The sequence below is a fragment of the Pelophylax lessonae genome (assembly GCF_965119305.1).
Source record: "Pelophylax lessonae genome assembly, chromosome: 7".
Lineage (NCBI taxonomy): Eukaryota > Metazoa > Chordata > Amphibia > Anura > Ranidae > Pelophylax > Pelophylax lessonae.
Window position 1 is genome coordinate 11,103,221 of NC_138774.1, and position 25,888 is coordinate 11,129,108.

The following is a 25,888-nucleotide window of genomic DNA, read 5'->3' on the forward strand; positions in this document are numbered from 1 at the left end:
CCATATCATATCATACAATCCTATCCCATACCATACCATACTATCCCATTCTATACCATACCATACCATACAATCCTATCCCATACCATACCATACTATCCCATTCTATACCATACTATACCATACAAACCTATCCCATACCATACCATACCATACCATACTATCCTATCCCATACTATACCGGTATCAGGACAATATCCCCCCGGACATTATCCCCCGGGACAATATCCCCCCAGAAAACATCCCCCTGGACATAATCCCCTTGGGACAACATCCCCCTGTCTAATATCCCCCCGGGACAACATCCCCCCGGAAAACATCCCCCCGGAAAACATCCCCCTGGACATAGGGTTAGAGTTAGGATTCGGATTAGGGGGTTAGGGTTAGGGTTAGAGGGGAATATTGTCTAGGGGGATATTGTCCAGGGAGGATATTGTCCGGGGGGATGTTGTCCAGGGGGGATATTGTCCTAGATTCACTATACCATACCATACCATAATATCCCATATCATACCATACCATACTATACCATACCATGCCATACAATACCTTACCATACTCCATACCATCCTATCCCATACTATACCATACCATACCATCCTATCCCATACTATACAATCCTATCCCATACTATACCATCCTATCCCATACTATACTATACCATACCATACCATCCTATCCCATACTATACCATACCATACCATCCTATCCCATACTATACCATACCATCCTATCCCATACTATACCATACCATACCATCCTATCCCATACTATACCATACCATCCTATCCCATACTATACAATCCTATCCCATACTATACCATCCTATCCCATACTATACCATACCATACCATACCATACCATACCATACCATCCTATCCCATACTATACCATACCATACCATCCTATCCCATACTATACCATACCATCCTATCCCATACTATACCATACCATACCATCCTATCCCATACTATACCATACCATCCTATCCCATACTATACAATCCTATCCCATACTATACAATACCATACAATCCTATTCCATACTATACCATACCATACCAGTTTCCCCATATCCCTTTCTATTTTGTTGTACATCTCCAGATAGGCCCGGAGTTAAAAAGAAGACAGCATGAACGAAGGGGGGCCGACATGACAGGGTTAAAAGGGGTTGGCATAAGGAAAAGGGCTTGTGGGAAACATTATTTAAAAGAGTACTCACGTGATTGATCCGGAGGACTGTAGACGGTGGGGCTGCAGAATGGGAATCTGTAGGAGCATCTTCGAAATTATCAGTCAGAGGAGAGCGTGCTTGGGACATGATGCGCTCTCCTGCCCTTAATGAGTTCCATGGCATGTGATATGCAGTTGGGGATAAGGTTTTTTTGAGGTTTGTAGTGCCTTGAAAAAGTATTCATACCCCTTGAAATAAAGTGGAAGCAAAATGATAAATGGTTTTCAAAATTGTTTACAAATAAATATCTGAAAAGTGTGGCATGCATTTGTATTCACCCCCATATACTCTAAAACCCCTAACTAAAATCTAGCATGAGAAGCCGTGTGGAAGAAGGTGCTCAGGTCAGATGAGACCAACATTGAACTTTTTGGCCTTAAAAAAAAACCGCTATGTGTGGTGGAAAACTAACACTGCACATCACCCTGAACACACCATCCCCACTGTGAAACATGGTGGTGGCAGCATCGTGTTTGGGGGATGCTCTTCTTCAGCAGGGACAGGGAAGCTGGTCAGAGTTGATGGGAAGATGGATGGAGCCAAATACAGGGCAATCTTTGAAGAAAACCTGTTAGAGTCTGCAAAAGACTTGAGACTGGGGCGGAGCTTCACCTTCTAATGACCCGAAACATCCAGCCAGAGCTACAATGGAATGGTTTACATCAAAGCATATTCATGTGTTAGAATGGCCCAGTCACAGTCCAGACCTAAATCCCATTGAGAATCTGTGGCAAGACTTGAAAATTGCTGTTCACAGACGCTCTCCATCCAATCCGACAGAGCTTGAGATATTCTGCAAAGAAGAATGGGCAGAAATCTCCCTCTCTAGATGTGCAAAGCTGGTAGAGACATCCCCAAAATGACTTGCAGCTGTAATTGCAGGGAAAGGCGGTTCTGCAAAGTATTGACTCTGGGGGGTGAATACAAATGCACGCCACACTTTTCACAGATTTATTTGTAAAAAAATGTTGAAAACCATTTATCATTTTTCTTCCACTTCACAATTATGTGCCACTTTGTGTCGGTCTATCACAGAAAATCACAATAAAATAGATTTATGCTTTTTGGTTGTAACATGACAGAATGTGGAAAATTTCAAGTGGTATGAATACTTTTTCAAGGCAGTGTATTCATGGCAGCCGGCAGGGTACAAGATCCAGCTGTGAGTTTTTGAGTTTTAAAATATGTAAATCGGTAAGGACCCGTCCTGGGTACGGCTCCCATTTTCATGGTTGGTGGTATCTGCGTGTGGTGGTTAGTCTCTGAGTCGGTGTTTGTTGTGGCTGGAGGACTGCAAATTTTCAGTAGTTACACAGATATGAGTAGTTGATGCCCACAAGGGCCTTGTGACTCCTGTTTTCGACAGAATCTACTGGATGTTCATATGGTGAATATGTTTATATGTTGATATTAATACCGCATACTCAGACTGGTCTGAGGTGGTAAGTGGGGTCCCCCAAGGCTCAGTCCTGGGACCATTATTGTTCAATTTATTCATAAACAGCATTGAGGACGGGATCAGTAGTTCGATATCAGTTTTTGCAGATGACACAAAATTAAGCAGGGCCATAACTTCACATCATGATGCAGAAATCTTACAGAATGACCTGAACAAAATAACAGAGCGGGCAACGACATGGCAAATGAGGTTTAATGTGGAGAAGTGTAAGGTTTTGCACTTGGGGACTAAAAACATAAAAGCACAATACACGTTAGGAGGGGAACCCCTGGGAGAATCAAAAATGGAGAAGGATCTGGGAGTATTGGTTGATGATAGACTAGGCAATAGCATGCAATGTCAAGCTACAGCTGCCAAAGCCAGCAGAATATTAGCATTCATAAAGAAAGGGATGTATTCCAGAGATAAAGCTATAATCCTTCCACTTTATAAAACTCTGGTCCGACCGCATCTGGAGTATTCTGTCCAGTTCTGGTCGCCAGTCCTCAGGAGGGATGAGTTGGAACTGGAAAGAGTCCAAAGAAGGGGAACTAAACTAATTAGGGGATTGGAGGAGCGTTTACAAGCACTTGATTTATTCTCCCTGGAGAAGAGACGCCTGAGAGGGGATATGATAGCGATTTACAAATACCTCAACGGTGATCTCAGCATAGAAAAAAACGATTCCGTCGCAAGGAGTTTAAGAGGACACAAAGCCATACAATGAGATTAGAGGAGAAGGGATTTAACCTTCGGCTACGCAGAGGTTTTTTTTTACAGTAAGGGCAATAAGATTGTGGCATTCTCTTCCACAAATGGTGGTAACTGCGGGGAGTATGGCTACTTTTAAAAGACTCTTGGACATACATCTCCAAGATCAAAACATTCAGGGTTATGGGAAATGAATACGTCCACACACACCTACACAGGTTGAACTGGATGGACTGTTGTCTTTTTTTAACCTCAACTATTATGTAACTATGTAACTATGATATGTTTATAACTTATTTATAATTGGTTAATAAAAGGCTGCTATGGCCATTGTACTCCATCTTGAGCCTCGTGTGGTTATTCTTAAAAGGTTAGTGGAGAAGTTTGGGAGAGCAAAGCATCTTTTATTGCCTTGTCATGTTTTTTTACATAGTGCTCTCATTATCTCATAGGGCACAAAACTATTTACCAGCTTTTCCATTTGGCAACCACCTGATGAACTTTGCTTTCATTTAAAACCACAAAAAAACATCTCTAGAACAATCCAGGCTCCGCTTCTTATTACAAATGCCAGTCCTCATCAAGAGAAAAAAAAAAAAAGGTGGAATTTGATTGAAACTCAAGCTGAAGAAGATTTCCTCTGATTAATTTTAACTGGTTTGGAAAACTTGAGTTTTCCCGCAATCAGTCTCCCTCGTCAGCTGCATGGCTTGAGAATATACAATAATCTTTAAAGAACAAGAGAGTCAGACCGCTGCATTTTTACACTTGAAATTGCATTTGCTTCTGACTTAATTGGCAAATAAACTAAAACTCTCAGAGGAGACACTTGCAGATCATTTTGAACATCAAAGTGACCAAAAAACGGCCAGCGTATAAAAAAAATGGTTGGACTCCAATGCTGCCTCTGACCACCACTTCAACATTTACCATTGCCCAAGTAACCACACATGACACAGGTTGGTGTTTGAAGGCCATAGCAGCCCTTTATTAACAAAAAATATGCATAACATATTAACACGTAGCGATTGTTGGCCGTAAATATTCGGCCAACGTCCGATCGGCCGATTGTCGGCTTGTTAGTATGATGCTTCCGACAGCCAACTGCGACTTTTCGGCCGAACAAAATCTGGTGTGCATGCTATAAAATTTTTGTTGGCCGTCACCAGAACGACCGATTGTTCGTCAGTCAGTACAGAATTCGGCCGACAAACAGCAGATAAGCAAGACTGGGCATGCTCAGAGAAGAAAAAACACACGGAAAGTTAACCATCACATGACATCACTTCTGCAGTCGGCTGTTGTTGGCCGACAAAATTTGTGTGCAGTCTTTAGCACTTTTCAACCGACAGGACAGCATCGGACAAAAGACGGCCGATCGTTCGGCCGACATTCGGTACGTGTGTACGGGGCTTTAGATTCGAGCCCGAAGGTCCTTGTAGGTATCTACTTCAAGTACCTACATGAAACCGAAAAATAGTCCTCCAGCCGCAAACCACCAACTCATAGACAAACCAATCATTGCAGGCTGTGTTGCATTATAGATAGATAGATAGATCGATATAGTTATAGATAGATAGATAGATTAGATAGCTTTTTTTCAGCGGGAACGCGGGGGAACACAGTTTCGGCACCTCCAGGACTGACTGTATGTAATGGCAAAGGGTGCTGGGGTGTGCTGCAGGGTCTATTAATAATAACTGCTGGGGGATCTATTCTAATCGGAAGGAATATATTTTTGCAGGGGGGTCTGTTGTTACTGACGTCTATTGTTGCTGCTGTGGGATCTATTGTTGCTGGGGGTGGGTCTTATGTTGCTGGTGGGCAGTTGTTGCTTGGAGAGATCTACTGTTGAGGGAGGGGCCTATTGATGCTGGCTGTAGGGAGATATGTTGTTGTTGTTGCTGCTGGGAGTCTATTGTTGTTGAGGGGGAAATTTTGTTGCGGGTGGTCCATTGTTGTTAGAGGGATCTATTGTTTCTGGCTGCAAGGGATTTATTTTACAGCTTTTCTTGTTATCATTCCCAAATTCCATACACATTACTTAACACCACAAAATGATACTTGGTTCTGTATTGTTTTAAAGGGCAGTATTGGGAGGTGGGTAAGGGATGGAACCAAGGAACGGTGCTTGGAGGTGGGTTGGGGGGGTCGGAGAAAAGAGGTACCTCTAAAAGAGGGAGTTCCTGCACCTATTCTCTGAGAAAAAAAAAGCCCTGGATAGATAGATAGATAGATAGATAGATAGATAGATAGATAGATAGATAGATAGATAGATAGATAGATAGATAGATAGATAGATAGATAGATAGATAGATAGATAGATAGATAGATAGATAGATAGATAGATAGATAGATAGATAGATACATCACATAGAAAAACATGTTTGTTTGTTTGCTTGTTTTAGAAGTAACTGTAGCACCCTCCTAGGTAGATGCTAGAGAGAGAGTATAGTTGTTGGCTCTGCCTGCTTATTAGAGGGGCTGCAGGTAAATCTATATTGCTCTCTGCCTACTAGAGAGCAGGATGGGTTAGTGAGGTCTGCTCATTGTGCTCAGTATGCAATTCATTGTGTCTAGAGAGTGTTTCACACTGGTCCAATAGGGAGGCATGTTGGACAGTGGGAGGAAACCTGACAAATTAATGCATAGGCTTTGATACAGTCCTGGTGATTGGTAGTGGCAAGTTGCCCTAGTGCATTCTGGGATACTGTATAACAGCCAGGAGCACATGTGCTGCAGGGTCTTTGGCTGGTGAGCAGAGTCCCGGAGGGAGGGGGCGGCTGCCTCCTCCTCTATAGCAGGGGCACGCGGTCACAGGAGGTCGTCCTAAGGGCCAGAGGAACGGAGCTGAACCCAGAGGTCCAGGAGAGCTGACTAAAGGGGAGACACTGGAGACCCTGGAAAAACAGTATCGTGAGTAAATGGACTCATGTCAAGGGGCCTGACCTGAGGGGGCCACCCCAGAAGTAGAGTAGTCAGTGGACGGGTGTCGGCAGTCAGGAGAGAGAGAGATGATGCTGAGGAGAGTGTCCTCAAGATAACCAATAGTTCACCAAGTCATCTTAGGAAAGAGGCTTAACCCAAATTTACCTTTAGTGGCAGGGTGAATCAACAGCCTGGCTGTACATGAAGATGGAAGTCCTCCAACATTGTACATGGTTAATTTGGAGTATCCAACTATTCCCTTCTCCTATCCCTAATTTATAATAAAACACAAAACAACCAAATACCCCTGGACTGATTATTGGAGCAAGCCAAGGAGAAAGAGTGAGAAATTATCCATGTCAAGGTTGCTGTTGGCAACTCAGGGGGACCCGAAAAGTGTACATTTGGCAGTCCTTGCAGGGGCAGTTCTACATAACTAAAGCTTCATCTCATACCGTAGATTAGATCGCAACGTCTGATGGTTCGCTCAACCAAGGCTCCGGGATCCGAACTACAGCTATGTGCCGTTCGGAATCCATTAGAACAAACACCAGGCAGGCTGTATGTAAGTTCAAACAGGAAGACATTTATTGGAAGTACACAACCCACTTTTATACAGAATTTGGACCATCCCGCCCCCAGAAACCGCTTTCCTATTGGTTAATTGTAAAATACATGTAGTCCTCCTTCAGGTCCTCCTTAGCCATGCAAATGAGGACTTGAAAATGAGTCAGCAGGGATTGGTCCAATAGCTTGATTAGAAGGACTGTTATGTGTAATGAGACAGAACCCCAGGGGGCAATCAATGTACACAATAGCCAGACACAGAACAATGGAGCCGTCTGGAGCCTCAAGACAGGGCAGAAGACCCCCCACTGTGTAACAGATTTCAAGGAGGAACACTTCCGTATTCCAAGGTTCATGACATCGGTAACCTCAGGGGCCGATTCCGATATATCAGGGACAGTGCAGATCGGCCCCCGATATATCGGCTTTGCCGATAATCGGTCGATCCCTACTCACTACCATAGGAACCGGACATTAGGGAGTGTTACATATGACTTTAATACTACTACTGTCATCTGGTAACCCTGGAGTAGGTGGATGAGCTCCGTCTTGATGTCGTTGTATAGGAACGTGGTGTTGATATTGGAGAACTGATTGTTTCCAAACCCACACTTGCAGCCCTACAATGAAATAAATCTTCTCATTGGCTTTTGTGGTTTCATCATTGCAGTTCCCGTTTATTAAATCAAGTCTCTTTCACGGCTGTAAAAAAAAAGACATTTTGATCTACCATTTTAATCACAATATTTTGATTTCTTCCTTTCTTCTCTTTTATTTGTCAGAATAGGAAGGTCCTGTGTGATAAGACTTGTCTTTCAAGTCAACAAGTCTCCCGAGGGAGTCAGACCGGAATCCTCCTACATCAGAGCTGGAGAGGTCAATTATATTAGCATATTTTAAAGAGAATCAGCGTGCGGGCTTTGAAAACCATGCTTGTGAAATAATTTCATTAGCAGAAATTGTTTCAGAAATCAGCCTTCACTCCTTGAGCTTAATGAAATGAATATTTAAGAAAAAAAAAAATGATAAATGAGAGCGCGCGTGTTATTTATTAATTTTTTCCCATAGTCTTCCAGCGAAGGCAGCGAGGTATTTCAAGTATTAAATGACGCTAAATTGGTGGCGGTACAGCCGGTCTGAACCCCGGGGCGACTGCGGCCCGGCGTAATCAGCCAGAGGAGGAATTAAGACATCCAGACGCAGAAATTAACCCCGGCGGAGAGTTTGATAACACATCCGTTGATTGTCCTTAAATTATCTGTAGCCTTCAGTTCAGTTCCGGTATAGCAGATTCAGAGACCTGTTCATTTTGGCATTGAATTTTGATTTTGTTTTAGTTATTGTCTTTTGACTACAATGCGATTTTAGTTTTAGCCCCATTTTAGTCATCTGCAATTGTTTTAGTTTTAGTCGTATTTTAGTCGAATAAAATCTCTAGTACATTTTAGTCAACTAAAATCTTGTGGGTTTTGTTAAATTGTAATGCATTATTTAATCATTTTTATGGAATTTACAAACTCATTACATACTCCTGGAGCAAAAAAAATCTAACATTGTGTTATTTTTTATGGTATTAAGGTTTGAACAAACTCATATATACAGATTTTGCCACTCTGGATGGTCTGAGGAGGCCTGTAATGTGGCAAAGTGTCCTGGACGGTGGTCTGAAGAGGCCTGTAATGCACAGTGCTCTGGAAAGTGGTCTGAGGAGGCCTGTAATGCTGCACAGTGCTCTGGATGGTGGTCTGAAGAGGCCTCTAATGCACAGTGTTCTGGGCAGTGATCTGAGGAGGCCTGTATTGTTACATAGTGCTCTGGACAGTGGTCTAAGGAGGCCTGGAAATGCTGAAAAGTGCTCTGGATGGTGGTCTGAGGAGGCCTGTAATGCTGCACAGTGCTCTGCACGGTGGTCTGAGGAGGCCTGTAATGCACACAGTGCTCTGGATGGTGGACTGAGGAGGCCTGTAAATGCTGAACAGTGCTCTGCACGGTGGTCCGAGGAGGCCTGTAATGCTGCACAGTGCTCTAGATGGTGGTCCAAAGAGGCCTATAATGCTGCACAGTGCTCTGGACAATGGCTGTAATGCTGCACAGTGCTCTGGATGGTGGTCTGAGGAGACCTGTAATTCTGCACAGTGCTCTGGATGGGGGTATGAGAGGCCTATAAGGCTACATCGTGCTCTGGATGATGGTATGAGAGGCCTGTAATGCTACACAGTGCTCTGGATGGTGGTCTGAGGAGGCCTGTAATGCTGCACAGTGCTCTGGATAGTGGTTATAGATGCCTGTAATGCTACACAGTGCTCTGGATGTCGGCATGAGAGTCCTATGATGGTGCACAGTGCTCCTGAGGGTGGTCTTAGGGGAGGCCTGTAATGCTCCACAGTGCTATGGATGTCGGTCTGAGGGGAGACCTGTAATGCTGCACAGTGCTCTGGATGGTGGTCTGAGGGGAGGCCTGTAATGCTGCACAGTGCTCTGGGATGGTTGTCTGACTCTGATAAGCCTGTATTGCTGCACAATGCTGGATGGTGGTCTCAAGTCTGAGGGGAGGCCTGTAATGCACAGTGCTCTAGGTGCCGGTGGTCAAGGAGGCCAGTAATGCACAGTGCTCTTCACAGATGGTGGTCTGAGTGGAGGCCTGTAATTGTAAAGTACACACTCACAGTGCTCTCTACTCTGGACGGCAGTTGTCAGGAGTGGGACTCTCGTCTGGAAGCCTGTAATGCACAGTGCTACTCTGGACGGTGAGCTTGCTAAGCAAAGCATGCTACAGACTCGAGTTTCTTGCTTGCTGGGAGCGGAAGCAGGCGGAACTCCGTGGAGACCAGAAGTTTACGAGAAACAGTTTAAGGCCTGGCACACATGGACATGAGATTTCGAAAAGAGGCAAACACGGTTTTCTAAACATAGGGAAGCTTACATTGCAGGCATATCATGATCTCTGAGCTTCTCTATGGCAATGAACAAACATCTATCTGCTGCGTTAGGTAAAAGATACAATTTAAACAGGGCCGATCCTAGGGTCACAGGCGCCTGGGTGCAGAAATTTTTCTGGCGCCCCCATATGGGCGTGGTCATCTTACTAGCTCCTCCCCTTTACACATGTTTCTATGGCAACGACTCAAACACAGAGATGCTCCCCTAAGAAGTCTTCCTTACCCCGGGACCCTCCTACGATCTCTTAACAATAAACAAATTACAGGAAGAGAAGCAGAGTACTCTAATGGGAACTGGAGGGGGGTCTATCTAATGGACACAGAGAGGGCATCTGTTAGAGAGTCTGTTAGACAGAGCCCCCAGACAGGAGATGGTCAGAGACTGCAGACTTGATACAAGAGATGGTCAGAGACTGCGGATATGATACAAGAGATTAATGCTATGATGCAGCCTCATCAGTGCCCACCAAATGCAGTCTACCAGAGCCCACCAAATGCAGCCTTATCAGTGCCCACCAAATGCAGGCTTATCAGTGCCCACCAAATGCAGCCTTATCAGTGCCCACCAAATGCAGCCTACCAGTGCCCACCAAATGCAGCTTACCAGTGCCCACCAAATGCAGCTTACCAGTGCCCACCAAATGCAGCCTTATCAGTGCCCACCAAATGCAGCCTACCAGTGCCCACCAAATGCAGCCTTATCAGTGCCCACCAAATGCAGCCTACCAGTGCCCACCAAATGCAGCCTCATCAGTGCCCACCAAATGCAGCTTACCAGTGCCCACCAAATGCAGCTTACCAGTGCCCACCAAATGCAGCCTACCAGTGCCCACCAAATGCAGCCTTATCAGTGCCCACCAAATGCGGCTTACCAGAGCCCACCAAATGCAGCCTTATCAGTGTCCACCAAATACAGCCTTCCAGTGCCCACCAAATGCAGCTTACCAGTCCCCACAAAATGCAGCTTACCAGTGCCCACCAAATGCAGATTACCAGTGCCCACCAAATGCAGCCTACCAGTGCCAACCAAATGCAGCCTACCAGTGCCAACCAAATGCAGCCTTATCAGTGCCCACCAAATGTGGCTTACCAGAGCCCACCAAATGCAGCCTTATCAGTGTCCACCAAATGCAGCCTTCCAGTGCCCACCAAATACAGCCTTCCAGTGCCCACCAAATGCAGCCTTATCAGTGCCCACCAAATGCAGATTACCAGTGCCCACCAAATGCAGCTTACCAGTGCCCACCAAATGCAGCCTTATCAGTGCCCACCAAATGCAGCCTACCAGTGCCTACCAAATGCAGCCTTATCAGTGTCCACCAAATGCAGCCTTCCAGTGCCCACCAAATACAGCCTTCCAGTGCCCACCAAATGCAGCCTTATCAGTGCCCACCAAATGCAGCTTACCAGTGCCCACCAAATGCAGCTTACCAGTGCCCACCAAATGCAGCCTTATCAGTGTCCACCAAATGCAGCCTTCCAGTGCCCACCAAATACAGCCTTCCAGTGCCCACCAAATGCAGCCTTATCAGTGCCCACCAAATGCAGCTTACCAGTGCCCACCAAATGCAGCCTTATCAGTGCCCACCAAATGCAGCCTACCAGTGCCCACCAAATGCAGCTTACCAGAGCCCACCAAATGCAGCTTACCAGAGCCCACCAAATGCAGCTTACCAGAGCCCACCAAATGCAGCCTACCAGAGCCCACCAAATGCAGATTACCAGAGCCCACCAAATGCAGATTACCAGAGCCCACCAAATGGAGCCTTAACAGTGCCCACCAAATGCAGCCTACCCCCCACCCTGACCACACGCTCAGATACCCCCCACTCTGATCACACCCCCCAGATACCCCACCATCCGGATCACAAACACCTCCAGATACCCCCACCCTGATCACACGCCCAGATACCCTCACTCTGAACACGCCCCCCAGCTACCCCCCACTCTGATCATACCCCCTACTCTGATCACGCCCCCCCCCCCCCAGATACTCCTTCATCCTTATCGCACACCTCCAGATATCCCCACTCTGATCACATGCTCAGATACCCCCTACTCTGAAAACACCCCTCATATACCAGCCCCCACTCTGATCACACCCCCCAAATACCCCCCCCCACTCTGATCACAGCCCCCAGATACCCCCCATACTCTGAAAACTCCCCTCATATACCCACCCCCACGCTGATCACACCCCCTTAGATACCCCCTCACTCTGACCACCCCCCCTCCAGATACCCACCACACTCTAAACACACCACCTAGATACCCCCCCACCTAGATATCCCACCCCACTCTGATCACACCCCCCTAAATACCCCCCAGTCTGCTCACACACTACAGTCTTTCTTTACATTACAGTATCTCCCCTGTCTGGGGACACTTACTTTTGTCAGGCTCCAGAATGAGGACACATCATGGGACAGCCTCAGACATTAGGCTCACTACAGGCTCCTGGGGGAGGAGCCGAGTGCAGAGGGGTGGAGCCCTGTCCATAGTGCTGCATGTGGATCTTCTGATTGGCCCTCCGCTGTGGCCAATGGAGACAGAATAGGCGTGGACTAAAGCATGTGAGAGACACCGGCCGCTCTCTCTTCTCCCGCACTGATAAGGGAGGGGGAGGGGGGGCACTCTGACAGCCCGCAGCTCGCCTCTCCCCAGTGTCACAGCGCCGGCCCTGTGTACACCTCTGGAGGAGGAGAGGACAGACCGGCGCCGCAGCTAGTCTCTCCCCTGTGTCACAGCGCTGGTCTGTGTACGCCGCTGGAGGAGGAGAGGACTCAGTGCCACTGGAGCTTCGGCGCCCCTCCCCCGCCTCAGCTCGCGGCGCCTGGGTGCGGTGAACCCCGTGAACCCGCCCAGGATCGGCCCTGAATTTAAACACAATACCTAATTAAGCTGCTGGCACAATATTGCTGGACAACAACACGAGTATAAAAAAGAGTAAAAGTGCAGCACTAAAATATAATAACTAAGAATCATAAAAGTCTGTAGCCCCCTCCTAGGTAGGTGCTAGTGAGAGAGTATAGTTTTGAGCTCTGTCTGCTTACCAGAAGGGCTGCAGGTAAATCTATATTGTTCTCTGCCTACCAGAGAGCAGGAGCTGTTAGTGAGGTCTGCTCATTGTGCTCAAGTGCAACTCATTCTGTCTAGAGAGTGTTTCACACTGGTCCAGTAGGGAGGCATGTTGGACAGTGGGAGGAAACCTGACGAATGGGTGCATGGGCTTTTGATACAGTCCTGATGATTGGCAGAGGGCAGGACGCCTCGGTGTATGTTGGTACTGTATAAAAGCCAGGAGCACATCTGCTTGAGGTCTTTCGTTGGGGAGCAGAGTCCCTGAAGGAGGGGGCGGCTGCCTTATCCTTTGTAGAGGTGCTAAGTGGCCTCAGGGGGTGGTCTTGAGGGTCTGAAGAGTAGCAGTGAGAAGCTGAACCCAGAGGTCCAGAGAAGCTCACTGAGAAGGGAAACACTGAAGGATCTGTCTCTACAGTACAGTAAGTGAGTACAGAATCTTGTGTCAAGGGGCCTGACCTGAGGGGGGCCACCCCTGCTCCTAGGATAGTCAGTGGATGGGTGTCAGCAGGAAGAGGATGCTAGTGAGAGTGTCCTGAAGATAGATTATTGTCCATCAAGTCACCTTGTTAGAGAGTAAAGAGAGCAAGAGACTTAATCCCATCCACACTAGTGGCAGTGTGGATTACCAGCCTGGCTGTTCCATATTTTCCAAGCAGAGTTCTGAAGATAAAAGTCCTCAAACTATGTGAATAGTTAAATTGGAGTATCCCACTATTCCCTTCTATCCCAAAATATTAATAAACAACAAAACAAGCAACACCCCTAGACTGTTCATTCATGTGACGAGCCGGAGGGAACAAGTAGAGATTCAGGGACTTGTTCAAGTTACATAGTTACATAGTTAGTGAGGTTGAAAAAAGACATCAGTCCATCTAGTTCAACCTATGATGTGTGTGTGTGTGTTTGCTGCTAACCGTACATTGTATACCCCTGTATGTTGTACATTGTATACCCCTGTATGTTGTACATTGTATACCCCTGTATGTTGTACATTGTATACCCCTGTATGTTGTACATTGTATACCCCTGTATATTGTACATTGTATACCCCTGTATATTGTACATTGTATACCCCTGTATGTTGTACATTGTATACCCCTGTATGTTGTGGTCTTTAAGGTGCCCATCTAAATAGTTACATAGTTAGTGAGGTTGAAAAAAGACATCAGCACAAGTAAATGTGTGCTGGTAACCAGGGGAGCCCATAAAGACAGAACTCAGCAGTTCCTGCGGGGACAGTGCTACAAGTCCATATCCACAAAGGTCCATGTGAGATTTCCAGAGAAGGTAATGATCCTAAGGTGCAGCTATGGGCGTGAGGAGACCACCACCAACACCCGATCACACTAGCATGTGATTGTTATTCTTTTTATTTATTAAACCTGTTTGAGATTTCTACACCATGAGAAGTGTCTCTTTTGTCCCTTCATGAAATTCATGAAGCCCTGGTGGAGACGTTTGAGAAACTTGGAGAGGGAATAGTGATACTGGAGATAACACTGGATTGCTGCCCACTGCGTATTTGACCTTTGTTATGAGGTTCTAAATTGGAGACTAAGAGGCAGTGTGATCGGGTGTTGGTGGTGTTCTCCTCACGCTTATGCTACGGCACATCAGGTGGACATCTCACATGGACCTTTGTGGATATAAATTTTTATGATTTTTTGTTATATTATGGCGCTGCACTTTTACCATACACCAGGAGTGACGTCAGGATCCCAGGACCCACGAGTGCCAGCGTTCCACCAGCTGACGGGGAGCCCGCAGACACCACAGAGGCCGTCCCTGTACACACGGAGGAACCCCCCCTGCCGCTCTCACCGGGATCCACTGCCTCCACCACCAGGACCCGCTCCAGTGATGCTCCTGATGATCAACATTACTTGACTAACTGCATCTTATTCACCGACTAAATGTGAGTGTAATACTGCCGCACATACTTCAATAAATGTCTTGCTGCACTTAGAAGGCACTGCGCTGTCTTCCCTAAAAATATGCACTGTCGCTGTAATAATGACACTTGCAGGGAAGGGGTTAACACAGTGGGTGATCAAGGGGTTAAATGTATGCCTCATGCTTACTGACGTGTGTGTATGGGGGGAGGGGGGTTCTGTGACAGAGACAGAGATCCAGTTTCAGCTTGGCTGAAACTGCTGATCTCTTCCTGCCTGTCACTGAGAAGATCCGTCTGCTTTGTTTACATGAGCAGGCGGGTCTTCTCTTCATTTCCCGGACGAACGCGGGAGGAAGGTGGCGATCGCTGCCTCTCCTCCCGTGGCCCACCTCCCGCTGTGTCTAAACTACTACGTACTACATGACTGGACTCAGGGAGCCGCGCTGTTGCAGTAATATTACTGTGAGCAGTCGGCAAGTGGTTAAAGGTAGGCCAATGAGAATGGAGTTGCAGTAAATCGAGACGAGCGATAACCAGGGAGTGGATTAGAAGCTTTGTGGTGTCGTTAGTTAGGAATCTTGGAGATGTTGCGAAGGTTGAGGCGGCAAGATTTGGACAGTGACTGGATCTGTGGCTGAAAGGATAGTTCAGAGTCCAGGATCACACCTAGGACCTTGGCATGGGTGGACGGGTTGATAGTTGAAAAAAACTAAAATAATATAAAATAAGTTAAATAAAAAGCCAACGTTTCAAGACAGGTGTCCTGGGCATGGATGGCTTAACCAAAAGGTGGTCCAATAACTTGGGCAGCAGGAAAGCGCCAATCTCTGTGCTGGATGGAAATGTCAGACTGTACGCTGTTCGGGGGGGCCAGCCATGTGAGGAGATCAAGCTGAAGGCGCCGGAGTGCCTGGATGACATCATCACAGGATGGCAATAGGAAGTGTGGAGCACTGATGGATGCCTGTAGGGAACCAGCGTGACCCGCAAGCTGCTCTGTTGCCATGACGACATGTTTCGTGCGCTTTATCAAAGTCACGGAATTGACGGCAAACAGACTATTTATGCTCAGTGTAGCAAGATTTCCAGGCCCATGACCTGATGTGGGTCTGCCATTAGTACCGGTACTTTCCCCAGGCCCATGTGAGCTGTGACCCTGGGTGTGACAACTGAAGCAGCGACAACTACGAAACATCTTTGTTTGTGGTTTTTATTGTAGATAAAGGGGATGGGAGAAACTACTGAGCACTGTCTTTTTGCCCTGGTTGTTCCCAGAAGAGTTGAAGCTGTTATAACTGCAAAGGGTGGGCCAACTCAATATTGAACCCTACGGACTAAGACTGGGATGGCATTAAAGTTCATGTGTGTGTAAAGGCAGGTGTCCCAATACTTTTGGTAATATAGTGCATGCATTCCAACAGTGCATCATATTTGTGAATTGGTTTGCTCATCATCACTGAAGCCAACACATAAGAAATATCTCAGCTATGACCATAGGAGCAATCCTGTAGAGGCAGGGCCGGGACATGGGGTGGACAGGTGGGGAGGCTGCCCTGGGCACTGTGGTATCATGTTGGGGGGGGGGGCACCACGAGGAGATTGGGGGGAGGGGAGTTGTATTTGAAGGAGGAATTTGGGGAGGGGGGCAGGGGGGAAGAATTGTTCTAGAAAGGGAATTTTGGGGACTGGTGATTTGGAGAGATTTATGTTAGCAGGAGGGATGGGGGAAGAGGATTTGTGTTAGGAGGGGAGATTTGTGCTAGAAAATGTAATATAGTAGCTGGGGGAGGGAATTTATGCAAGAAGGGGACATTTTTTTTTTTTTTTTTGGGGGGGGGGGGGGGGATTGTACTGGGATGGGTGATTGGGGAGGGGAATTTATGCTTGGAGGGGGGATTTGGAGTCGGGGAAGAGGATTTGTGCTCTGAGGGGAAATTTGAGGGGCAGAAGAAACATTTTTTTTTGGGGGGGGGGATTTTTGATGGTGGCATATAGAGAGAGAGGGAGAGAGAGGGAGAGAGAGGATTTGAGCTGGGGGGGGGCAAAGATTTGTGCTGGAAGGGGGGATTTCAGCAGGGACGGATTTGTACTAGGAGGGGGGGTTTATGCTAAAGGGAGTTCATGCTAAAGGGACTTTTTTGGGGTTGACAAAGGTTTTTTTTGATGACACATAATATTCATAAATCTTTGGGGGGGGGGGGGGACTTTTTGGCATGTTTGTCCTGGGCTCTAAATGTCCTTGTCCCGGCACTGTGTGCAGGACAGGAGGAGATCTTAGTGCTGCCTTTTCTTCAAAAATAGCAGTGCAGTTTTTGGAATAATGCACCCAGGGGAGGACTGGGCCAGGGGGGCACTGGGTCACTCTGATGCCCCTTAAAAAGGCTGCACCGCTTCTGCCACAGTCATGCCTAAAGGATTCCTGGTGAAGAGAAGTAAAAAGACCTACTGAGTGCGGGTTAAAGACAAGGACAGAGTGCAGCCCCCCCCCCCCCAGCATGAATCGTGTAAACTGCATCTGAACAGAGGCCGGTTCCATGCCCCACTGGAGACTCTCCCCCTGGCCAGCCCCAATCGAGCTGTCCCAGCTTCCTCCAACCGCCCCCTGCTGGCCAGGTCGGGAACCCAGATTCAGGCGGTAAGTAGAGAGTACCTTGAGCAGGGCTTCAGCCTGGAATGGGGGTCAGGAGGAGGACGGAAAGAGGGAGAGTGTAGAGGGGGGCCGAGTCGCTGCACCACGGGACTCTGGTTTGTACTTGCCCCCTGGGCTGAAAGTTACCAGTCTGCCCCTGAATACACCTATTTGCCCCGTACTAACCCCCCCAATCTCACTGTGTGGCTCAGATTCCAGCTTTGTCTACCCTTCAGGGAAGGATCTCTGCAGATCCATAGGCTGTGTGAGTTAATGGAAGTAAAAAAGAACGAAGCATAAGTTCATTAATTCCGCACAGGTTATTGGCAATGTAAAGAAATGGGTGGGCAGCAGCTGCTGCATAGCTTGGCATGTCACTCATTAAGTAACAGGCATATGCAATAACATGCAGTATATCAGGCACCTTCCTGACATATGACTCAATTCATCGGGGGCCAACTTCTACTTCATTAACTATTATCTGGCCAAAGAAAATAGAAGGGAGCTTTAAGTCTATGATTTGTAAGGTGTGATAACAAGTACAGCTTCAAGCAAACCAGTCAGGTTGGTCAGGGCTGGCGCTACCATAAGGTGGCCACCCTAGGGCACCAGGATAGAGGGGGAGGAAAAATCCGAATTCCCAGCCACAGATGTGCTTTTTTACAAACCCCAGCCACTGTAACAGCCGAGAGTGTGTGTGCTTTACAATACAAAATACTGGAGGACAGAAAATAGCAAACGATATGCAGTACAACGTATTGTAAATACAATGATTGGTCCACATGAATACAGGTTCAGAAATTGTTTGGTAATGGGAGATAAGAAAGGTAGAACATAACTGGTGGATGTTAGAGACCTTGCGCTCCTCCATCTGTTTGAGGATGCCCCACAGATGCTCAATAGGGTTTAGGTCTGGAGACATGCTTGGCCAGTCCATCGCCTTTACTCTCAGCTTCTTTAACAAGGCAGTGGTCATCTTGGAGGTGTGTTTGGGGTCGTTATGTTGGAATACTGCACTGCAGCCCAGTCTCTGAAGGGAGGGGATCATGCTCTGCTTCAGTATGTCACAGTACATGTTGTCATTCATGGTTCCCTCAATGAACTGTAGCTCCCCAGTGCCGGCAGCACTCATGCAGCCCCAGACCATGACACTCCCACCACCATGACTGACTGTAGGCAAGACACACTTGTCTTTGTACTCCTCACCTGGTTGCCGCCACACACGCTTGACACCATCTGAACCAAATAAGTTTATCTTGGTCTCATCAGACCACAGGACATGGTTACAGTAATCCATGTCCTTAGTCTGCTTGTCTTCAGCCAACTGTTTGTGGACTTTCTTGTGCATCATCTTTAGAAGAGGCTTCCTTCTGGGATGACAGCCATGCAGGCCAATTTGATGCAGTGTGCGGCGTATGGTCTGAGCACTGACAGGCTGACCCCCCCACCCCTTCAACCTCTGCAGCAATGCTGGCAGCACTCATACGTCTATTTCCCAAAGACAACCTCTGGATATGACGCTGAGCACGTGCACTCAACTTCTTTGGTGGACCATGGAGAGGCCTGTTCTGAGTGGAACCTGTCCTGTTAAACCGCTGTATGGTCTTGGCCACAGTGCTGCAGCTCAGTTTCAGGGTCTTGGCAATCTTCTTATAGCCTAGGCCATCTTTATGTAGAGCAACAATTCTTTTTTTTTTTCCCATCCTCAGAGAGTTCTTTGCCATGAGGTGTCATGTTGAACTTCCAGTGACCAGTATGAGAGAGTGAGAGCGATAACACCAAATTTAACACACCTGCCCCCCATTCACACCTGAGACCTTGTAACACTAACGAGTCACATGACATCGGGGAGGGAAAATGGCTTAGGGGTGTACTCACTTTTGTTGCCAGACATTAATGGCTGTGTGTTGAGTTATTTTGAGGGGACAGCAAATTTACACTGTTATACAAGCTGTACACTCACTACTTTACATTGTAGCAAAGTGTCATTTCTTCAGTGTTGTCACATGAATAGATGATTCTAGGACAATATCCCCCCTCTAACCCTAACCCTATGTCCCGGGGTTATTGCCCGGGGGATGTTCTCCCGGGGGGATTATGTCCAGGGGGATGTTTTCTGGGGGGATATTGTCCTGATACCTGACAGGATAGAATTAAATATTTACAAAAGTGTGAGGGATGTACTCACTTTTGGGAGATCCCGTAACAGCACAGATGGACAGAAGAGAACATAAACTGGGGAAAATAATTATTTGATCCCCAGCAAATTTTGGACGTTTGCCCACTTACAAGGAAATGAAGGGTCTATCATTTTATCATAGGTGTATTTTAAATGATAGAGACAGATTATCAACCAAAAATCCAGAAAAAAAACAAATGCTATAAATTGAGTGGCAGTTCAGTGAGTAAAATAAGTATTTGATCCCCAAGCAAAACATGACTTAGTAGTTGGTGGAGAAACCCTTGTTGGCAAGCACAGAGGTAAGACTTTTCTTGTAGTTGGTGACCAGGTTTGCACACATCTCAGGAGGGATTTTGGTCCACTCTTATTTACAGATCTTCCCTAAATCCTGAGGGTTTCTTGGCTGTCTATTGGCAACTCGAAGTTTCAGCTCCCTCCATACATTTTCTATAGTATTAAGGTCTAGAGACTGACTAGGCCACTCCATGACCTTAATGTGCTTCTTCTTGAACCACTCCTTTGTTGCTTTGACGGTATGTTTTGGGTCATTGTCATGCTGGAAGACCCATCTTTAGTGTTCTGGCCGAGGGAAGAAGGTTCTCATCCAAGATCCAAGAGGGCCTAGTAACAACTGAGACCTTTGCAACCCTGGTGTTCCACCACTGGGCTACTGGTCATGTAAACTCTTCTCTACCATTCCTGCAGGGTGGCACTGGCATCAACACAAGCAATGCCCAAGCAATGGGTGGATGTGTTCAGCGTCCCCCCCCCCCCCATTTCTTGTACTGCTCGTCTCCACCTCAGCCCTTGGTTGATAGTGTGCTTTGGGCCAAGCCTAGATTGGGGTAATGATGTTGGCTGCCTCACAGCTCCTCACATTTAGTATAGAGTGTTTTTCTCAACTATTGTCTTTTTTTATATTAATATGTTGGCTATTTAGTTGTAAATTGGTAAAGGCAACTTATAACACAATTACTTGATCCTGGTGTCCATCTTTAATTGTAAAAATGGATTAGAGCCAACCCATTACAACCTGGGATCTGTTGAATCCTACATAGAAAAGTGACGGCAGAAAAAGACAGAGAAGGGATCGAGTCTGCCCATTTTTTTTTTTATCTTTTTTTTTGTATTTATTTACTTATTTTTGATTTTAACTGAGTATAGATCAATGTTTTTAAGTATGTTTGAAGCCATTTACTGTTGGCTGTCTCACTATCACTGCTGGTAGTTTATTCCAAACATCAACTACCCTTAGGGTTCCTCCAGGGTTCCTCCAGAGGTTGCCAGGAGGTCCTTGAGCTGTGAGCAACGTCTGACTCTCAGATGAGTAACCGGTATCAACAATGATATTTTAATTATCTGTAAGGGGGGAATCCTACCAGGGACTAAAAATGTAAGGAGCAAGGACCATCACACTAACGTCACATGTAATTATCACCATGAGTTCTCTGAGTCTGGAAAACGATTTCATAGTTTCCACCATGTTCAAAAGGTTGCAAAAGAAAGGATCGACCTTCTCGAAGATTATAGTATATTTATAGCTAATCTTATTTTTGTGTTTTTACAGTAAAGGCATTGGAAGCTACCATACATGCGCATTGCATGCCTTTCTGAAGGAACCACGCTGCACATTGCCGCAATGCAGAAGTATGAGGCCAGCTTTAAGGTTAAATTTACTAGTTAACGAGGGACTTCGGCAATCCCCCCCTTCCCAATTACCACTTCTTACCTTTGATGTTCTTTTTTACTCGTAAGCCCAGTGCATAAGGCAGTCATGGCGAACCTTGGCACCCCAGATGTTTTGGAACTACATTTCCCATGATGCTCATGCACTCTGCAGTGTAGTAGAGCATCACTGGAAATGTAGTTCCAAAACATCTGGGGTGCCAAGGTTCCCCATCACTGGTGTAAGGCATTGTCCTTTTCTCCACCATCACCCTTCAGCTACACACACTGGGCTCAATTCACTAAAGGAGATTGCATGCGATATTTGGGCCATGTGTCCAAATATCGCATGTGATATTGAAAAGCTCAGTTCATAAAGCGAGTTAAAAGTCAAGTCACAAAAACAAAAGTCATGGTCTAGCACTGCGCTATTTAATGAGTAATGCTGGTTCTAGGGAATAGCTGGTTGTTAAGGAACCGCCACCTACCTGCTCTTTAGTCACTTCTTTTTCCTATGTTTTTTCAGTTCTGCCTTTTTTTGTTTGTTCAACTTTTTTTCTTATTTATTTCACTTTTGTTTTTTTTTATTTTTTGTTTTTTTTTTTTTCTTTCATTTAATTATTATTCTTTTTTATATTTTTTTTTCTTATTTTTCAATTGTTAATAATCTTTTTTTCTTTTTCATTTTTATTTTACTTTTTTTTTTTTTAATATTCTCTTCTGTTTTTATTTTCATTGGTTTTTTTTTCTTATTTTTCTATTTAATTTTCCAATATTTTCTTTTTTCTTTTGTATAATCCTTTACTTCGTCCTTTTTTTCCTATCTGTTTTGTTCATTTTTTTTCACATTTTTCCTTCTCTTTCATTTTTTATTATATTTTTTTCTTTTTTCCTATTTTTCTTTATTTTCATTAATTTTCTTTTTTTATTTTTTTTTCCAGATTTTCTTTGCCTTTTACATTTTATAGAATGTGTCGGCAGATAAGAACCATTTGGCCCATCTAGTCTGCCCAATATATCTGAACCCTATGAATAGTCCCTGGCCCTATCTTATATGAAGGATAGCCTTATGCCTATCCCATGCATGCTTAAACTCCTTCACTGTATTTGCAGCTACCACTTCTGCAGGAAGGTTATTCCATGCATCCACTACTCTCTCAGTAAAGTAATACTTCCTCATATTACTTTTAGACCTTTGCCCCTCTAATTTAAAACTGTGTCCTCTTGTGGTAGTTTTTCTTCTTTTAAATATGCTCTCCTCCTTTACCGAGTTCATTCCCTTTATGTATTTAAAAGTTTCTATCATATCCCCTCTGTCTCTTCTTTCTTCCAAGCTATACATGTTAAGGTCCTATAACCTTTCCTGGTAAGTTTTTTCCTGCAATCCATGTACTAGTTTAGTAGCTCTTCTCTGAACTTCTTTTTCTTTCATATATTCTTTTTTGTATTTTTTTTTTCTTATTTGTCTATTGTTATTTATCTCTTTTGTCTTTTTAATTTTCTTATAACTTATTCTTGTTTTTTTCTAATGCATTCAATATTCTATTTTTTCATTGTTTGTTCTTATTTTTCTCCTTCATTTTCCAGTATCTTCTTTTGTCTTTTTAAAATCTTTTACTTTTTTTCCTTTTTCCCTATCTGTTTTCTGTTTTGCTCTTTTTTTTTTCCTTTCTGTGTCAGTTTTTTATTTTTATTATTTTCTATTATATTGAATATAATATTATTGAATATTGGATACTCTTTGGAGACTACACGCCATGTATCATATATGTGTATATATCAATTTGTGTGTGTCTATGTGATTTTTTTGAAGATTTTTGTAATAAATTATTGAATTTTATCTTTTTGCTTACCTCAATTACTATTGAATCCCCCCCCCTACACAGTCCCACCATCACTTAAGACACTGACTGAATTTGGGACCAGCTGACTCTGTATTTCTTCAATATTTTTCATATGACTTTAGGGATGTGGTGTGGATTTATTGGACTAATTCAGTCATACATATTTTCTATTTTCTATTATATTATATTTTCATTTTTCTTTTTTTCCAATTTTTAAAATAATCCTTTTTTTTTCCTTATATTTTCCTATTATTTTCCTATATTTTCCTTTCTGTGTCAGTTTATTATTATTATTATTATTTTCTAACGTCTTCCTTTCTGTGTCAGTTTCTTAATATAATTCTCTTTTTTTTTTTTTGCTTATATTTTCCTTTCTGTGTCAGATTATTATTATTATTTTCTTTTTTTTGCTTATATTTTCCTTTCTGTGTCGTTTTTTTATTATTATTTTCATATATTTTTCTTTCTGTGTCAGTTTATTATTATTATTTTCCTATATTTTCCATTCCGTGTCAGTTTCTTAATATTTCCTATTTTTTTGTTTTTTTGCTTATATTTTCCTTTCTGTGTCCGATTATTATTATTAATTTCTTAGATTTTTCTTTCTGTGTCAGTTTATTATTATTTTCTTTTTTTTTGCTTATATTATCCTTTCTGTGTCAGTTTATTATTATTATTTTCAGTTCTTTGTCAGTTTAATATTAATATTTTACTATATTTTCCTTTTCTGTGTCAGCTTATTATTATTATTTTCTAATATTTTCCTTTCTGTGTCAGTTTATTATTATTATTTTTTTCTTTTCTTATTTTTTTTTCCTTATATTTTTCTTTCTGTGTCAGTTTATTATTATTATTTTCCTAGATTTTTCCTTTCTGTGTCAGTTTATTATTATTATTATTTTCCTATATTTTCCTTTCTGTGTCAGTTTATTATTATTATTATTATTATTTTCTAACGTCTTCCTTTCTGTGTCAGTTTCTTAATATAATTCTCTTTTTTTTTTTGCTTATATTTTCCTTTCTGTGTCGTTTTTTTATTATTATTTTCTTAGATTTTTCTTTCTGTGTCAGTTTATTATTATTATTTTCCTATATTTTCCTTTCCGTGTCAGTTTCTTAATATTATTTCCTATTTTTTTTTTTTTTGTTTTTTTGCTTATATTTTCCTTTCTGTGTCCGATTATTATTATTAATTTCTTAGATTTTTCTTTCTGTGTCAGTTTATTATTATTTTCTTTTTTTTTGCTTATATTTTCCTTTCTGTGTCAGTTTATTATTATTATTTTCAGTTCTGTGTCAGTTTAATATTAATATTTTACTATATTTTCCTTTTCTGTGTCAGTTTATTATTATTATTTTCTAATATTTTCCTTTCTGTGTCAGTTTATTATTATTATTTTCCTAGATTTTTCCTTTCTGTGTCAGTTTATTATTATTATTTTCTAATATCTTCCTTTCTGTGTCAGTTTCTTAATATGATTTCCTTTTTTTTTTTCTTTTGCTTAAATGGTCCTTTCTTTGTCAGATTATTATTATTTCTTTCTGTGTCAGTTTATTATTATTATTTTCTTATATTTTTCTTTCTGTCAGTTTATTATTATTTTCTTCTTCTTTTTTTTTTTTTTGCTTATATTTTCCTTTCTGTGTCAGTTTATTATTATTGTTTTCTTTTTTTTGCTTGTATTTTCCTTTTTGTGTCAGTTTATTATTATTATTTTCTTATATTTTTGTTTCTGTATCAGTTTATTATTATTATTTTCTTATATTTCCCTTTCTGTGTCATTTTATTATTATTATTTTCTAATATTTTCTTTTCTGTGTCAGTTCATTATTATTCATCTCTTATTTTTTTTTATTTCTGTGTCATTTTATTTTTATTAAATTTCCTTTTTTTTTTGCTTATATTTTCCTTTCTGTGTCATTTTATTATTATTATTTTCCTTTCTGTGTCAGTTTATTATTATAACTTTCCTATATTTTCCTTTCTGTGTCAGTTTATTATTATTATTTTCAAATATTTTCCTTTCTGTGTTAGTTTATTAATATTATTATTTTTGTTTTTTGCTTATATTTTCCTTTCTGTATCAGTTTATTATTATTATTTTCTTTTATTTTTTCTTTCTGTGTCAGTTTATTATTATTATTTTCAAATATTTTCCTTTCTGTGTTAGTTTATTAATATTATTATTTTTATTATTTTTGTTTTTTGCTTATATTTTCCTTTCTGTATCAGTTTATTATTATTATTATTTTCTTTTATTTTTCTTTCTGTGTCAGTTTATTATTATTATTATTTTCTAATATTTTCCTTTCTGTATCAGTTTATTATTATTATTATTTTCTTTTATTTTTCTTTCTGTGTCAGTTTATTATTTTCTAATATTTTCCTTTCTGTGTCAGATTATTATTATTATTATTATTATTATTATTATTATTATTATTATTATTATTATTAGTTTTTTGCTTATATTTTCCTTTCTGTATCAGTTTATTATTATTATTTTCTTTTATTTTTCTTTCTGTGTCAGTTTATTATTATTGTTTTTATTTATATTTCCCTCTCTGTGTCAGTTAATTATTATTATTATTATTATTTATTTTTTCTTAATAATCTCTTTTTGCATTTTTAATTTTTTTTTTCAAACTTATTTTTTTTTTAAGTATCTGTTTTTTTTTTTTTTTTTTTTTTGTAGCCAGATGAAGCAGTATAATATATAATGAAATATATTAATATCAAATTTGTAAATATCAAATACAGTGACAGATAAAAGAGCCAT